We start from the raw sequence: 13,023 nt of genomic DNA on the forward strand, positions 1-13,023 counted from the left end.
TAGCACAGAAATTTCATAACACTCAAAAAGGACTTTAAAGCCTTTTTTGAGTATTTTGCACTTTTTTTCTGAAGGTCACGCTAGCAAAATTACATATGTGAAAGTGACTCCTTCCCCCTCCTCCTGGTCATTCTTCCACTGGCTGTCACAGAGCTCTCAGACAATAATCAGCTTCCAGCTACCTTGTCTTGCAGTCCAGACTCCCAGCTATGGATAAGAGCTCTGACCTTTACAGTCAGAGGCTAAGGAGAGTCTGTAGTAACAACAGCTCTTTAGGGAAGGTAAACTGTAGGTAGGGTAATCCCTTCCTCTGCTCCACAGGTAAGCTGCAGCCTGAGTGAGAGCTCTGTGACACAAGCATCATCCCTCCTAAAGGAGGAAGATTTGGCTGAAGAATTCCAGAGCCTGCCCTTCACTTGCTGTAGTTTTCTCCTCTACTGACTTTTTTCGTGTGTTATCATGAAAATTGGTCATGGGGCCTACATTGCTGAGACAGAACGTTAGGGCAGGCATTTAATCTGACTGAGGATGGCATGTATATCTGTTCTCTCTTCTTGTTTAAACTGTGCTGAGTCATTTGTGATGAATAGCTCTAATGGCCCTGCAGATCAGCTATACTGCTGGGTTTTGGTGTTCCAGGAAGGTAGGGTTAGGATTATTGAGGCTTTACAGAGGAGATTAGGTGTGACCCACGTTGAAGATATAGTAAAGAAAACAGAAGAAAAAGAGAAAAAAACCCCAACAAAATACCAAACAAACAAACAAACAACAACAACAACAACAACAAACAAAAACCAAAAAACCAAAAACAAAAGCCTTAAAGAAAAATTATGGTGAAAAAAAGGTTGGAATATTTCTTTTCATTTTTTGATTCTGGAGTGCTTAGAAAGAATACACCTAAAGGTTATACATTTTAATACTCATTGGCAGCAAGTCTAGAAACTCTCTGGAAAGTGCCTGTGGCCTGAACTTTGCAAAAGACACCAAAAAGGGTCACTAAAAGGCCTCACAGTACTTGATCAATTTAAAATCTTTTTCTTGGGACTGAACTTCTGTGTCACTTGATATGTCACACCTGACATGCATTTTCTTTTACACGGTCTCTGCATTATTGTTCAAGTTGCAAGCAGGGGTAATGGAGGAGGAGATGAAGGCAAAGAGCCAGGAGTCCTAGTCTTTGAAATGACCCTCCCAAGAGCTTTAAGTGAAAACATGTGTAGCTTTTTAAAAAATGTAAATAAATCCTTCACAACTGATCTAGAATTCTTACCCATTTTGTTCAGCTTTGCTTTAGCCAAGAAAATGTCTACATTCTTAGTCTAAACACATCCTCCTTGTCTTTAATTTTTCATAATTAAACACATTTTCTACAGTGTGCAATCCAACTGGGGCAAGTCTAAATGATTGCCTTTCCATGTTGTTATAAATCGAGGCCCTTGCTACAAAAAGAGGGGAGAACTCTTTGAGCATGCCCAAGTAAAACATGAACAAACACAAGACCCAAAACAGATTTTAATGTCTCTGAAGTTTGCCAACTCCTTCTCTGACCCCACAGCACTTGGCTGTAACAAAAAACAAGCTCAGACACATCTGCTGCATTTGCTGCAGTCCTGCATGTGCCTGGAGGAGGTGCATTGCTTGCAGGTTGTGAGCAGCCCCATGGCTGCAGTGCATATCTCTTCATTTTGAGACATAGGGGAGTGCTCCTAGAATGTCCCAAAAGAGAATGGTGGCTTGCAGATTCACCCTGTTTTTCCCATGCGATGTCAGCAATGATGCAGCTCTCTTCTACATTTAAGTGGCAGCCTGCATATGTCAGAATTTCTTCTTAGTCTGTGACAGACACGTCTGAATTGCCAAGGCATTTCCTGTAACTCAGGAACAGCTGACCAAGCATCCTACTAGGACTGAGGCAAAGGAGAACTAGGATGAGAAAACTTCATTTGTCTGCTTTAAAGATCTGGCTTTGCTCATTGATCATGATTTGAATATGAGTGGAGTTTTGGTTAAGGTTTGGAAAAATGCAGCAGACTCCTAAAATCCTGCCTGTAGCCAAGGAGAGTTTCTCTTTGCAGTTAGATAACGTCAGTGTTCAAAATTTTCAAGGAATTTCCTGTAGAAAGTAGAGAAAAGTACAAATTATACTGAGAATTTGGACACAGCTGTATCTGTTAATCTTAAGTAAAACTGAGAAGTTTTCAAAGGATGCTTTTCTTTGTGCCTCTCTATATCTGGTCACCTAAACACAGAAGTTGCAAAATTAAGATTTCCACCAAAACCAAAAAGGATGTATGCAGCATTTCAGTGTTGTCTGAAAGCAGATCAGTTCTACAAGAAGAATTAAGGAAATATCAGAAGATTTGAATATCTATATAATTTTCAAAAGTTTCTCTAGTTCAAAAAGTACCTTTCTCTTTGATCTCTTTATCTTCAATTGAACAGATTCTCTGTATTGCTTTTAGCCCCCTTGCTATTTAACTCACTCTTTTTTTAAACTTAATTACTTTGTTGACATAGAAGATTGTCTTGTGAGTGAAGAGGTCTGAGACCCATTCCCAAGTAGTTACTCATTTCAGATGCTCCTCCTTTAAAATCATGAGATGTACAGTGTGTAGGATCATAGTCCTCTGAAGAAAATAATGCCAGGCAATGCACAGCACCTTAATCCTGCCAAGAAAATGAGCAGCATCCTTCAAGGGTCCTGACACAAGGAAACAGAGGCTCTGCTTGGCAGAACATATGAGGGACAGAGAAAATTTAGCCAAAGCCTGCTTTCTCAAGTCTTTCACTTATTTAGGACAGCCACAACAGCAGGTCTTCATGTATATTTGCTGTGTGTTTTGAAAGCATCTGCTTCACTACATGACTGAAGAGCCCTGTGACCAATATTATAGTCACTGAAGCAAACAAATACAAATCATGTAAACTCAGACCACCATCCTTTTGAGATTATTCCATTTTTCATTTCTTATATCTTTTACAGATGATCTCTCTCCTGATATTTTCTTTGATTCTTAGTTTTACAGAGAGTTTACATCTAGAGTTTTACAGAGATTAATTTTCCTGCTAACATTTTGATTATTTGTCCTGTCCCACTCTAACTTCACCATGATTCAGTTTTTCTGTTGTTCTGCTTCTGTGGAAGTTACATGGTATATAGTTATATAGCCTATTTCTAACATTTACCAGTCATGTCTTCAGAGTGAAGGGCTTTGCCTTCTAAATTTTGGATTATTTATGTTCTTGCTTGCTTCTCATATATCTTTTATGGTTTCTTTAGGCAAAAGAAAAAGCATCCATGATGTATAGTTTGGCATGCTGTGGACAAACACTGGATATAATCAGGGATTAAATGATGCACCGTTTCAAATTGAAAAAAAGAAAAAAATAACTTTGTGAGTGGTCAAATGATGTCTCTGCACAAATGCAGATGTTTTGTTAGTCCTATTAGCAACACCAACATCTAGCAAAGTAGAGGTCATCTCTCTCTCACACTTGTCAGACTTGAGACCATATTTGAGATATGGCTCATATTTGATGTCCCAGTTTGCATTGCTTTCAAAATTTTCAGTGCAAACACAAGCTACAATAAATGCCTTTCTTTACATGCAGCTCCCCTTTCTACCGGACCGTGCTGCTAGGAGAGCAAACAGCCACTCCCTGCCCCATGAAAGGGGAAAAGGCTGCTGGAGCAGCCTGTGGTCGTGTGAGAGCAAACAGGAATGACTCACCAGCTGTCCTGGGTGTGCTGTGGCAGAGGGGGTGTAATCCCACTTTGACACTGGGTGATGGATTTAAGAGAGAGGACCTTTGTAGATCCCTAGGTCATTTCACAAACAAGCAGAGCAGGTTCCACCCTTGCTGTGAGCTGAGCATGCACCTAAGTGTGTTGAAACCCAGGGGGCTTCTGCTTAGATCCCAGCACTGATCTAGCTTCCTTTCAGCAGTGGCTATTAAACTGAGCACAGTCTCCAGTGCAGGAGGTTCCTAAACTGCTCAATGGCAGCAGAGAGAAGTGAATACCAGAGGAAGGAATGCTCTGTTGTGCCCTTCTCATGTGCTTTCATTAAACTGATCCAACATCAATGACATGACACAGGGCAGGATCTAGTATGCCATTCCTAAAGTTCATTAAACCAAACTACAAGAATTAGGTGATAGAATAGTCCTCTTGGCCACTGTAACTCTGGCTCCACCAGCAGAAGGAGACAAAGTGAAAAATCAAGTCCAGTGATCAATATTTACTTTGCTGATCCAAAAAGACAATAAGGAAAAACATGGCTAATGTAATGCTGAAGAACAAACAGAAACTCAGGACAAATGGACATGAATAGAATATTTTCCAGTCCATCTTTGTCTGTACAGGTCTTAGGTGTTCCCAGTTTTCATTCTGACATGCAAACAGAAGGGTTCCCACCTCCAGCTCCACAATTGCCTCATGCCCTTTGCAGTATCCTGCTCCTATGAAGAACTCTAAAAGAGCCCTGAAAAACAGTCTGGGGTGAACATTTGAGAAAGTGGCTGATGATGTCAACAGGCAGTACTAGCTTTCCAGCTCAGAAGGAAATATAGGAAGATGAGTGAAAAATCAAATAAATACAGCACAAAGACAAAGAGGGGGGAAAAAACCCAACCAACCAAACAACCCACCCACACAACAGACAAACAAAGAGCAACAAAAACACAGAAGAAGGTGTCTGAAATCCGAAAAGCTCCAAAAGTGATCTTGTTAGAGATATAAACCATGATTCTGTTTTTTTAAAAAAGAAAGTAAGCAAAATCTTTAAAACTTTCAAAAATTTCCCTCATTAAAAAAAAATTACCTGTAGAAAAAGAATGTATCATGTGTTTTCTCTCTTTTTCATTTCATTTGTTAACTGTAGCTTTCTATGTCCTTTCATTTGCCCAAATCTTGTCTTTTCAAGCCCAATTTAGAGGATTAACCTTGTGGCTCAGATAGCAAAGTTTAACTCCAAGATAAGCCTCACAAGGGGATTTATGTGAAAAATAACTTTTCAACCTCCAGAGCCTCCTCCAGCTCTGACTTAGTCATGGAGAGTCCATACCAGCTGACCCGAAAGCCATCCTGGCTTGGTGCCTGGCTATAACTCAGAGGTTTCTGAGCAGTGGCCAAAGGAGTCTGTCAGAAAGCAAAACATATGTAAGCTGTTTTTCTCTGAACTGTGGGGCCTGAATACTGAAGGAAGAGGTCCAGCAAACAGCAATATGGCTCATCTTCAAAGCAGGAAAGGAATAGTGTCTCATCATGCCTGAGAAATGCTGTGGTAGCAATTATGCAGAGAACAAGCATCAGGAACTTTGTGATTCATTGGCATCAGGCTGGTCCACTCAAAAGACCAAGCTGCTGAAATGAAGGTGACTATGAGTGAATGAAAGCTAATTTGTGTCTTTATTATGATGGAAACGTTAGTGTTCCTCATTCATGGTGAACTGCAATTGTTTTTCCTAGATCTGTTGTGAATTCTGAGTGAGTGGCAATTCAAAAAACTGCATCACAAGCTAAAGTAACCTAGGATGGACCTTGAAGAAAGAGCTCCCACAAAGACCAGAAACAGAAAAAGACAATTATGTGGGTATGTGAATAGCATTTTTAGCATATGAAACATACCTGAATATCCCTGAGTTCCAGTATTCTGTTATGTAATGACAGAGCAGTCATGCTGGTGTCAGAGAACTGGCCAATATTCTGGCTGTAGATGGTCTGATTAAAATGGTGTTTGCTTAAAATTGCTAAATTTTGTAATGGGGAAGAAGCAGGATGACCTGCCATTCTGCCCAACTCCAGCATTCAGAAACCTTGAATAACACCTTCCCTTCCTGACACCCTCTCCTTTCTCAATCAATCACAGGACTGACTTAACACCATGAAAGCAGACAATTTCATTTTACAGTCTTTTTATGTGTGTTCTGGTGCTGGAGCATTTAGAACTTTCATTTCCAGGCACTGTGGGTGAGAAACATACTCCTTTAAAAATAAAGTGAGATTTTCAGGCAGTAATCTCTGTGAGGCAGCTATAGTTTTCAGAAAAAAATGTTCAGACTAAAAGTGCAAAGCCTGTGACTGCTCATAAATCCCTGTCTGCACTGGGCCTTATGCAATAAAGCCCCAGTCTGGCTGAGACCCCAAAACTCACAAATTTTAAGTTATAATATGATAAAGATATAATGAATTTTTTTTTCTCTCCTGTTCAAGATAACCCTGCATGAGCACAGTTACCAGGCTAAAGAGATCTGTCTTAGAAACCAACTAAAAAAGACTCTCCTGCACACCAGTTGCTAACTGGCATATTTCCAGGGTTTTTTTCTTTCATCAGTTAAGAGAGCAATAAATAGGAGATATTTAAGATTTTAATTTCTGCTAAAACCTGACCATGTGGTGAGAAAGTCCTATTTTTTCAGTGATGTATTCCTTTTATGTGAAAAAGTAAGATCAAGTTAGTGCTGGAATCTTTGCAAGATGAGTGTTCACTGGTGAGCAATTCATATTTGCAATATCTGCATGATATAAAAATACCATTAAAATATACCTCCTTAAAAAGAGCAATTGCCAAATGCTGTCTTACACATCGCCTGTGGGCCCAACCACTTTATTTAGTTTTTTGTAAATGTTGTTTATGATTCGGTCTACGCTGCTGCCACAATCCCATTTGGCTGTCACTGTCACTTTAGATGATGCTGGCCTGAGCTGTCCCATTGCAGCTGACCTGAACTCTCCTCAAGGAGCTGTGCTCACAGCCACATCCAAGTGTGCTCAGCTAGGAGCTGTGCCCCACCTGGGCAGCCATGGCACAGTGCTCCTCTTGGCAAAACCAAGCCCTTCTTAGGAGGAAAATTCACACTTGGTTTGATACAAGCCTTAACTCTTGAGAAGTAGCAGTGGAAATTGTCTACCAGTGTGACTGGCTGGACGTTCAGGAAGCGCCTCCAGGAAAGGCCACGCTGTGGACATATGATCCATGTGCAGATATTTTTTTCCCAGCACATCCATTCACATAAGGTGCAAAGTGCAAGTGCTGCACAAGGTCTCAGAGCTGGGTGTTCAGCCATTGATTCTGAGCCTTGCCTGATTTTCTTGCAAACTACTGAACTGATATAGACAGGCTGAAAGGTCTGACTGTCTCTTCCAAGAGTGAGTGTGTGTGTGTGTGTGTGTCTGTGTGTGTATTTTATGGCCAGGAATTTTCTGCAGACTTTCTTATTTACTTTTGTGATGGGCACTAGGCCAGGATGACTGTCTGCCTCCAACCTAAATGGGCTTATAACTTTATCAGGCATTTCTCACTGATGCTTTGGGGATGAGGAAAGTGGACAGGCTGTGCAACTCCAGAGACCTCCAAAGAAGTGATGACTTGGGCAGCTCTGAGTGCCTGTACATGCTATTTGCAGGCCAAATATATATAGGATTGATTACTAGTTCTTCAGTGTGACAAACTTATGAGGGCAATTTTAAGAACATTTCTATGCTCCTCAGATAGGGGGAAAGATTGAGTACGACTTAGTTTCTCAATTTTCCTTCCGTGCCTGAAGAGCCTGAAGCAACCCCATGGCCGGTTGCACCATTTCCCCAAACAGAAATTTTAATTTATAATGTTGTCCACAGGTTCTGACAACAAGACTAGTAGATTGCATCACTGAATTAAACAATGGCCTGTTCCCCAGCAGGAAAATTGATTAATAGAGAAAAGGGCACAGAAGTAAAAGAGTAAAAGTACATAGGAATCTTACTCTCTACTCTTTGCTATTTCTTCTGTCACAGGTAGGTCCCCTGTACAGCAATTTTATTTTAACAAGGCATCCACTTCACCTTGACTACACACCTACATCATTCACAAATATACAAGCATCTCTAGAATGAGTTCCTGTACTTTCTCATACAGTAAATAGAAAATAAAAGACATTTAAGAAGATATTAAAGACCTGATTGAAATAAAAAAAAAAAAGTAGGAAAATTTGAAGATAATGATATCCTTGCTTCACCTAGAGGTCCAGAAGATTATAGAGATCATTTATAGTATCCACTATTGCTGTGTAACATGCTACAATAAAAGAGAACACAAGATTAATTGGGTAGTGGCAATGGATTGATTTAATCAAAAAGTCTGAACATTTACTCTGAATTTCATTCCCTTTGGCAATTTATAGAGAGAACAGGGCCTCCAGCCAGCTTCTCCCTCTATGCAGTGTGTACAGAGCTGAGGCTGTCTCTTATGTATAATGTATTTTAAATATCAGATGTCTGCCTACCTGTCTGCTCAGGACTGCCAAACCCAAGCACTTAAATAAAATTTGTGGACTCCTTTTGGTTCACACACTCCCCATAAAGACAACCAAGATATTAGGTTAAAGGTCACAAGGGTTTATAAATTATACTATCTATCGACCTTCAGTCTCCAGCTGAGAGATGTGCACCCATGGCAGAGGCTGCTCTCTGCAGAGATCTGCAGTACTTGGAATTTGCTGGGAAAAAAAAAGGAGGTAAGCTGAATTTGCCAGGAAAGTTACCTCCTTCCCACAACTGAAGCCTAAGGAGAACTCCAAACATCATGGAAATTCTGGGAAGTCATGCTGCATGCTTCCAGATCTGCAGTGCTGAAGGAAGCCCCACACATGGAAGAAGCAAGAGGCATGTATCTATACAGACAACTTCTCCCCTTGCCCCCTGTGCAGCTCTGAATTTAGTTCTTTAATCTAAAATTAAAAAAAAAACAACCAACCAACCAACAAAAAAAAAAGGCATATAAAGAATATGTCCTGCTTTATCATGTTGAAAGCTTAACAGCAGGCAGAATTATTACTGCCATGGAAAAAACAATTTAACCACACAAAAAACGCTCGTGCTAAAGGTTAAAAACACCTTTGTGGATTTGAATGGAGTGTGTTGAGGGAAGTGAGAAGAAGGAAGTTTCAGGTGCAGGTGCAAATGACTCTTGTGTTTTTACATTTCCAGTCTATTAAAAATAAAATCTTTTTCTTTCACTTCAGAAACTTAAAAGCAAGACAGCATTAATATAATGGCACATTTTAACACAGGGAGTGAAAAAATAGGATCATATTTGATTTGAAAAGTCACATTTTCAAATCCTTAGCTTATTTCCAATAAATTGAAAGCAAGGAGGGAAGTTAACATCTGATTTGGGCTGACAGCTTTGCAGCCAATAAAATTTCCCTTTCTGCTACTATTTTCTAACATATCTTTTGCCCCTGAGAGTCTCTGTAGCAGAATGCTGGCAGCAACAGAGCCCAGAAGAAGGAACTTGGCTGTTCACAGCAAAGGATCATTCTCATTAGGAGATGTCAGCTGCCGGCTGGCTGCTGAGATTTGCAAGAGCTGGTTCCAAAACTCAAATGCTAAGTGCCTCTTTCTCTCCTCTCCATCCTACTTCACACTGGAGCAAGGAAAGTTAAGAATTAAAATGGAGGAAGATAACTCTTCCCGTATTGACTTGTCAAATAGAGCTGAAAGCATAAGCATAAACGGACAAACATGCTTTGTCCTGCCTGGTAGCATCAAGAAAACATTCACTAAACAATATCCTCTTTCATAATGAAAGTCACTACAGTCCTTACTAATGAGTGCTGTTCCAGCAGCCACAGCTACAAAAATGTATGTATAGCTGTGATCTTGTGGCCTCTGCAAGTCTGGTTGTGACCATGACTACTCATTCTACAAACTTATATTTCTCTTTAGGCCACTGAAGGAACAGGGTTAAGGTCATTATATTGAACAATAATCACGAAGAAATCATTCCAAGGAGATATGGAACCAGAGCCTCAATTACATAAAGTATTTATCCCCAAAAATATCTTCCAGTTTTTCTCTCCTGAAATCAAGTTATTTTTGAGAACCAGATCTGAATGGCTAAGTGTTACTGGTGATACTTTTGTGATATATGCATTGCAGTGTGTCTGTCAGGCTTTCAGTGAGACTGCAGCTCTGCCTGGGGATGAGCCAGCTACTGTATTCCAGACTTATGCCCTTTGGGGTTTTCCTGGCTCAGAAGCACACAAAATGCATCCTGGGGCTATTTCTAAAATTATTACTTATAATTTTCCTTCCCTCTGGGTCCTGTAATTGGACTGATGCTAGTGAGGTGACTGGCTTTTCAGGAAAGTACTTCAGAAGAAAAATCCTAACAATAATTTTAGAATGTGTTTTTAATTATATTCTATTACCCACAGCCATGACCCTATGAAGGGGTTGAGTGTATGGCAAAAGAATTTTGTCCTGGCTTGACAATGGGTTTATTACTTGTTAGTTAAAGGGCAAAGACTGAATTTTTATACAGATCTTTTGAATGCTTGATCACCAAACATACAAAACCAGAGACATATAGACAAGTTTATTTTCTGTACTGCATGTACCATATGCATGTGTATGTGCATCTTAAGGGAGATATTCTGCCCTGCTAATCTGTCTCTACATGCAAAATCTAGTCCCTCCTATTGAATTCAGTGAACAGAGCCAAAGGCATATAGATTTTCTTTCTGTTCCCCTCCTCAAATGATTTCTGATACTTTTTTGAAATACAAAAAACAAAAAGGCCCTGTAATTAGTTATATAAAATAACCAGTCACATCTGTACTCAAGTGAGAAAAATACAAACAAGCCAGAAAATAGAGGCCTGTCTAGCCTGAGCTCTCAGGCACTCTGCTATGGTATTATGCTTTTGTGTGACTCTACATCCATGAGCCACAAGAGGTATTTTTCCTAAACAAATCATTTTTTCCCCAAAATCATCTGCAGGATTTCCATGCTTCCCAAAGGCTGCTGAAGATACTTTTGAGGGTCAAGTTGCTCTGGTGGGGAAAATCCTGCCGCTGGAGATCCCCAGTGTTGCTTGGCATGAAGCTGCCTATACCTCAGTAGTACCAAGGGCTGAAATTAAGCTCTGAAGTGCTCTTTCCCTGCAATTCTCCTCTCCTTTTCCTAAACATGCAGGGTGTGGCAGGGGAAGTCTAGTATCCAATGCCAATGCCCTAGTATCATGGGCACTGGCAGCAAAGCACTGTTGTACAGGAAACTGAAGCAGAAATAGAAACGTTCGTCTGGGAGCCCCTGGTTTATCACCTGGGTTTCAGCTCTCTCGGATGAGGGGTCTGACTAATTAGCCATGAGATGCCAGCTCTTACAACTCCACATGCATTTCCTACAGCTGAGAGGCACAAGACATGTACAACATAATTTGGTGAGCCAAGAGAGGAGGAGGTCTAGCAGTACACTGAGATTGTTGTCTCCTCAGGGACCCAGCTCTCCAAGAGAGGATGGAAATGGTTCAAAACTGTAGCACTGAGTGCCTGGGCAAGCTGATGATGGCTCCCTTGGGAGCCTCTGATCACTCTTTTCCTCTCTCTGTCAGGTATACAGATTAAGCAGCATCCACTACTGGGAGTGAACCCAGCAGTGTTAGGTTAATAGTTAAACTCGATAACCTTAGAGGTCTTTTCCAACCTTAATGAATCTACTATGATTCTACAAGTCCCATGGCTTCATAATATAATGAGGTCACACGTAGTGTTGCATTAGAACTGTCAGAGCACTTAAAATTGGTAACATCCCTCCTCCTTCCATTTCTCCCGGGTTGCCTCTAACCCAGCATAAAATGTATGAAATGCCTTTCCAAATTTCGGATCTAGTTACCAAAGGAGGGACAGAGGAATTGTCCTTTATCTCACAGAGTAGTTCTGAGTACCCAAAATATTGTGAGCCATTCAGATTAGAGCACAATGGCAAGATAAATAGCAAGGAATCAACATAAGCACTGCCAAACCCTCATGATATGGTGGAAGCACACGGCTCCTGAGGTCCCCATTTCTTTATCAAACACTAATCCAGTACCTAAAGTTGTCTGGAAATTTAGGGTGGTGGAGGGAGAGGGGATGTCTGTTTTGGGAAAGGAAGGAAACTCTTCTTTGATGGATAGCTTGAAAAATGACAGCTATATGACACTACCAAGATGTCAGGAATATTTGAGTTGAGTAGGGAAGATGGATTATTGGTCAGGGTTTGACGAGCCAGCTAACAGTGCTTGACAGATTTGTGAACTATATGATGAAAAATGTATACTTTACACATTTTTTATTAGCTTTTCATACAAATATATATGGGGAGGGGACTTTTGAAAACTTCTGTAAATATTCATCTGTGGTGGTCAAATATCAGTCCAGCCAAGTTCACTGTGATGTGAAATTTCTACTGTACAATACTGGTGGCGCTTGGGTTGAACATCATTAGAGGTGTGCAGCAAAAAGTTTCATGTTGCTTTTCCACCATTTTCGAAATTAAGATGTGAATAATAACAATGTTATAAATAAATTAATTTTTGAGTCTTTCCAAATTTGCAGAAGCATTTGTCCTTTAAAGAGTGTCACAATGGATATGGCTCCAAAACCTGATCTATTATAGCTCAGGGAATCTGAAGTCTTTAGTTTAGCTCCTTTTATAACTGCAGTTTTTAAAGTTATCACCAGATGTATGTAATTACTCAGAGCTGCTGTAAAATCAGTCTCAGGGAAAGGAATCTATTATTATGACTGTAATTTTTTTTACAAGATATGGAAGCAAAATTAGGCTTATAAGGTTCTGTTCTTTGATTAAACTAATTGCTGACCTATTAAAGAAATTTCACTTTCTTGTTTACATTAGGAGTTTGATTGTGTTTGCTTAGGCCAGGGCCTCAAATACTAGATTTTGCCAGTTTATTCACTTGGATGGTGTTTGTGTGATTGAGGCCATGATTTTGTTTCCTCACACTCAGCTCACCAGCCATACCCAATGATTAAGCTGTTGTACTTTGTCTCAAAAACCTAATGGAATTAATTCCTTTATAGTGGGTTTGGTAAAGAGGTTGCATATTTTTAGTCCTCCATCTAACTTTTGCAGTTAAACCATTGGATCTTATTTGTAGAAGACTGTGAAGTATAAGGTTTGAATGTCTTTTCTTATCCAAGTTTTTCCTGATAATACCTGAAGTTGTTACACATATAGCTCTACTCTAAAGCATT

At 40.1% G+C, this 13,023-nt stretch overlaps 1 long non-coding RNA gene across 1 annotated transcript in view; it reads right to left on the bottom strand.

Moving 5' to 3' along the window:
- Positions 1–1,498: 1,498 nt before the first annotated feature.
- The window catches only part of LOC136568657 (uncharacterized), a 61,333-nt gene continuing 49,808 nt past the window's right edge, over positions 1,499–13,023 (bottom strand). Inside the window, exon 2 of the long non-coding RNA XR_010785270.1 lies at positions 1,499–2,113. This is a non-coding gene — a long non-coding RNA (uncharacterized lncRNA). The remainder of the gene's footprint in view (positions 2,114–13,023) is intronic.

Source organism: Molothrus aeneus, chromosome 2 (assembly GCF_037042795.1).
Source record: "Molothrus aeneus isolate 106 chromosome 2, BPBGC_Maene_1.0, whole genome shotgun sequence".
NCBI classification, from domain to species: domain Eukaryota; kingdom Metazoa; phylum Chordata; class Aves; order Passeriformes; family Icteridae; genus Molothrus; species Molothrus aeneus.